We start from the raw sequence: 5,000 nt of genomic DNA, 5'->3' as shown, positions 1-5,000 counted from the left end.
ACCTGCCTTAATAAAGGACACCTACAGCACCAGGTGTCTTAGGAAGGCCAAGAAGATCATCAGGGAACCAAGTCAACCAAGTCATACCCTGTTTCTCCCAATTTCAATCCCTCAGACACGGGCAGTGCAGGAGCATCATGGCAAAAACTGGAAGAATGGCCGCTGAATATGTGTTTTATTTTACCAGGTAGGTTGACTGAGAACACATTGTCATTTACATCAATGACCTGGGGAATAGTTACAGGGGAGAGGAGGAAGATGAATGAGCCAATTGGAAGCTGGGGATAGTTAGGTGGCCATGATTGTATGAGGGCCAGATTGGGAATTTATCCAGGACACCAGGTTTACCATCCCTACTCTTATGATAAGTGCCATGGGACTTTTTGTGACCACTGAGAGTCAGGACACCTGTTTAATGTCCCATCTGAAAGACGGCACCCTACACAGGGCAATGTCTCTAATCACTGCCCTGAGACCAGAGGAAAGCAGTATCTGGTGTCCCATCCAGGGACCGACCAGGACCAACCCTGCTTAGCTTCAGAGGCAAACTAGCAGTGAGATGCAGGGTGGTAAGCTACTGGATAAACTAGTCACCTACCTGCTCCCCTCTCCCCCTCTACTCTCCCTATGAACATTTCCCCCCCACACCCCATCAACGGTCACTTACCTTACCTGCTGCTCCCCCTAGGGACATTCCCACTTCCCCAACTGACTTTTACTCGGCCCCATCCCCAACGACATTATCACTGTTGCAGTTGTTAATATGTCAATTATACATTTTTTATTATAATTGTTATTGTTTTAAAAAATTTCACTTGGTCCCCACACCCACTCAATGGTCATGCTGCTCCCCCCTATGGTCACCCCCCCCACCCCCTCAACAGTCTTTACTTTGCCTCCACCCCAATGGACATTTATTTATTCATCACTGCTACAGTTGTAATGATGTATATAGTAATACTTTTACACTGAACAAAAATATAAACGTGTCATGTAAAGTCTTTGTGGTAAGGATAGGCAACAACACATCTGAAACGCTGATCCTCAACACGGGGGCCCCTTAGTCCCCTCCTGTACTTCCTGTTCACCCACGACTGCTTGGCCAAGCATGACTCCAAAACCATCATTAAGTTTGCTGACAACATAACAGTGGTAGGCCTAATCACAGACATTACATTACATTTAAGTCATTTAGCAGACGCTCTTATCCAGAGCGACTTACAAATTGGTGCATTCACCTTATGACATCCAGTGGAACAGCCACTTTACAATAGTGCATCTACATATTTTAGGGGGGGGTTAGAAGGATTACTTTATCCTATCCTAGGTATTCCTTAAAGAGGTGGGGTTTCAGGTGTCTCCGGAAGGTGGTGATTGACTCCGCTGTCCTGGCGTCGTGAGGGAGTTTGTTCCACCATTGGGGAGCCAGAGCAGCGAACAGTTTTGACTGGGCTGAGCGGGAACTGTACTTCCTCAGTGGTAGGGAGGCGAGCAGGCCAGAGGTGGATGAACGCAGTGCCCTTATTTGGGTGTAGGGCCTGATCAGAGCCTGGAGGTACTGAGGTGCCGTTCCCCTCACAGCTCCGTAGGCAAGCACCATGGTCTTGTAGCGGATGCGAGCTTCAACTGGAAGCCAGTGGAGAGAGCGGAGGAGCGGGGTGACGTGAGAGAACTTGGGAAGGTTGAACACTAGACGGGCTGCGGCGTTCTGGATGAGTTGTAGGGGTTTAATGGCACAGGCAGGGAGCCCAGCCAACAGCGAGTTGCAGTAATCCAGACGGGAGATGACAAGTGCCTGGATTAGGACCTGCGCCGCTTCCTGTGTGAGGCAGGGTCGTACTCTGCGGATGTTGTAGAGCATGAAACTACAGGAACGGGCCACCGCCTTGATGTTAGTTGAGAACGACAGGGTGCTGTCCAGGATCACGCCAAGGTTCTTAGCGCTCTGGGAGGAGGACACAATGGAGTTGTCAACCGTGATGGCGAGATCATGGAACGGGCAGTCCTTCCCCGGGAGGAAGAGCAGCTCCGTCTTGCCGAAGTTCAGCTTGAGGTGGTGATCCGTCATCCACACTGATATGTCTGCCAGACATGCAGAGATGCGATTCGCCACCTGGTCATCAGAAGGGGGAAAGGAGAAGATTAATTGTGTGTCGTATGCATAGCAATGATAGGAGAGACCATGTGAGGTTATGACAGAGCCAAGTGACTTGGTGTATAGCGAGAATAGGAGAGGGCCTAGAACAGAGCCCTGGGGGACACCAGTGGTGAGAGCGCATGGTGAGGAGACAGATTCTCGCCACGCCACCTGGTAGGAGCGACCTGTCAGGTAGGACGCAATCCAAGCATGGGCCACGCCGGAGATGCCCAACTCGGAGAGGGTGGAGAGGAGGATCTGATGGTTCACAGTATCGAAGGCAGCCGATAGGTCTAGAAGGATGAGAGCAGAGGAGAGAGAGTTAGCTTTAGCGGTGCGGAGCGCCTCCGTGATACAGAGAAGAGCAGTCTCAGTTGAATGACTAGTCTTGAAACCTGACTGATTTGGATCAAGAAGGTCATTCTGAGAGAGATAGCGGGAGAGCTGACCAAGGACGGCACGTTCAAGAGTTTTGGAGAGAAAAGAAAGAAGGGATACTGGTCTGTAGTTGTTGACATCGGAGGGATCGAGTGTAGGTTTTTTCAGAAGGGGTGCAACTCTCGCTCTCTTGAAGACGGAAGGGACGTAGCCAGCGGTCAGGGATAAGTTGATGAGCGAGGTGAGGTAAGGGAGAAGGTCTCCGGAAATGGTCTGGAGAAGAGAGGAGGGGATAGGGTCAAGCGGGCAGGTTGTTGGGCGGCCAGCCGTCACAAGACGCGAGATTTCATCTGGAGAGAGAGGGGAGAAAGAGGTCAGAGCACAGGGTAGGGCACTGTGAGCAGAACCAGCGGTGTCGTTTGACTTAGCAAACGAGGATCGGATGTCGTCGACCTTCTTTTCAAAATGGTTGACGAAGTCATCTGCAGAGAGGGAGGGGGGGGGGGGAGGAGGATTCAGGAGGGAGGAGAAGGTGGCAAAGAGCTTCCTAGGGTTAGAGGCAGATGCTTGGAATTTAGAGTGGTAGAAAGTGGCTTTAGCAGCAGAGACAGAGGAGGAAAATGTAGAGAGGAGGGAGTGAAAGGATGCCAGGTCCGCAGGGAGGCGAGTTTTCCTCCATTTCCGCTCGGCTGCCCGGAGCCCTGTTCTGTGAGCTCGCAATGAGTCGTCAAGCCACGGAGCGGGAGGGGAGGACCGAGCCGGCCTGGAAGATAGGGGACATAGAGAGTCAAAGGATGCAGAAAGGGAGGAGAGGAGGGTTGAGGAGGCAGAATCAGGAGATAGGTTGGAGAAGGTTTGAGCAGAGGGAAGAGATGATAGGATGGAAGAGGAGAGAGTAGCGGGGGGAGAGAGAGCGAAGGTTGGGACGGCGCAATACCATCCGAGTAGGGGCAGTGTGGGAAGTGTTGGATGAGAGCGAGAGGGAAAAGGATACAAGGTAGTGGTCGGAGACTTGGAGGGGAGTTGCAATGAGGTTAGTGGAAAAACAGCATCTAGTAAAGATGAGGTCGAGCGTATTGCCTGCCTTGTGAGTAGGGGGAAGGTGAGAGGGTGAGGTCAAAAGAGGAGAGGAGTGGAAAGAAGGAGGCAGAGAGGAATGAGTCAAAGGTAGACGTGGGGAGGTTAAAGTCGCCCAGAACTGTGAGAGGTGAGCCGTCCTCAGGAAAGGAGCTTATCAAGGCATCAAGCTCATTGATGAACTCTCCGAGGGGACCTGGAGGGCGATAAATGATAAGGATGTTAAGCTTGAAAGGGCTGGTAACTGTGACAGCATGAAATTCAAAGGAGGCGATAGACAGATGGGTAAGGGGAGAAAGAGAGAATGACCACTTGGGAGAGATAAGGATCCCGATGCCACCACCCCGCTGACCAGAAGCTCTCGGGGTGCGCGAGAACACGTGGGCGGACGAAGAGAGAGCAGTTATCTGTGGTGATCCATGTTTCTGTCAGTGCCAAGAAGTCGAGGGACTGGAGGGAGGCATAGGCTGAGATGAACTCTGCCTTGTTGGCTGCAGATCGGCAGTTCCAGAGGCTACCGGAGACCTGGAACTCCACGTGGGTCGTGCGCGCTGGGACCACCAGATTAGGGTGGCAGCGGCCACGCGGTGTGGAGCGTTTGTATGGTCTGACAGACAACGATGAGACAGCCTATAGGGCGGAGGTCAGAGACCTGGCAGTGTGGTGCCAGGACAACAACCTCTCCCTCTACGTGAGCAAGACAAAGGAGCTGATCATGGACTACAGGAAAAGGAGGGCTGAACATGACCCCATTCGCTGTAGTGGAGCGGATCGAGAGTTTCAAGTTCCTTGTTGTCCACCACCAACAAACTATCATTGTCCAAACACACCAAGAAAGCTGTGAAGAGGGCACAGAAATGCCTTTCCCCCTCAGGAGATTGAAAAGATTTGGCATGAGTCTCCAGGTCCTCAAAAAGTTATACAGCGGCATCCCGACTGGTTGCATCACCACCTGGTATGGCAACTACTCGTCATCCGACGGTAAGGTGCTACAGAGGGTAGTGCTCACAGCCCAGTACGTCACAGGGGCAAAGCTTCCTGCCATCCAGGGTCTATATACTAGGCGCTGTCAGAGGAAGGCTCAAACAATTGGCAAAGACTCCAGTCACCCAAGTCATAGACCGTTCACTCTGCTATCGCACGGCAAGCGATACCGGAGCGCCAATTCTAGGTCCAAGAGGCTTCTACCCTCAAGCCATCAGACTCCTGAACAGCTAATTAACTGGCTACCCAGACTATTTGCATTGTCCCCCCTCTTTTACGCTGCTGCTACTCTGTTTATTATCTATGCATAGTCACTTTAAGTCTACCTACAGTACAAGTACTTAACTTATTACCTCGACTGACCTGTACATTGACTCTGTACCGGTACCGCCTATATAGCCTTGCTACTGTTATTTTACTGCTG

This window comes from Oncorhynchus gorbuscha, linkage group LG07, assembly GCF_021184085.1.
Source record: "Oncorhynchus gorbuscha isolate QuinsamMale2020 ecotype Even-year linkage group LG07, OgorEven_v1.0, whole genome shotgun sequence".
In the NCBI taxonomy this organism is placed as follows: Eukaryota; Metazoa; Chordata; class Actinopteri; order Salmoniformes; family Salmonidae; genus Oncorhynchus; species Oncorhynchus gorbuscha.
This window is presented reverse-complemented; position numbering follows the sequence as displayed.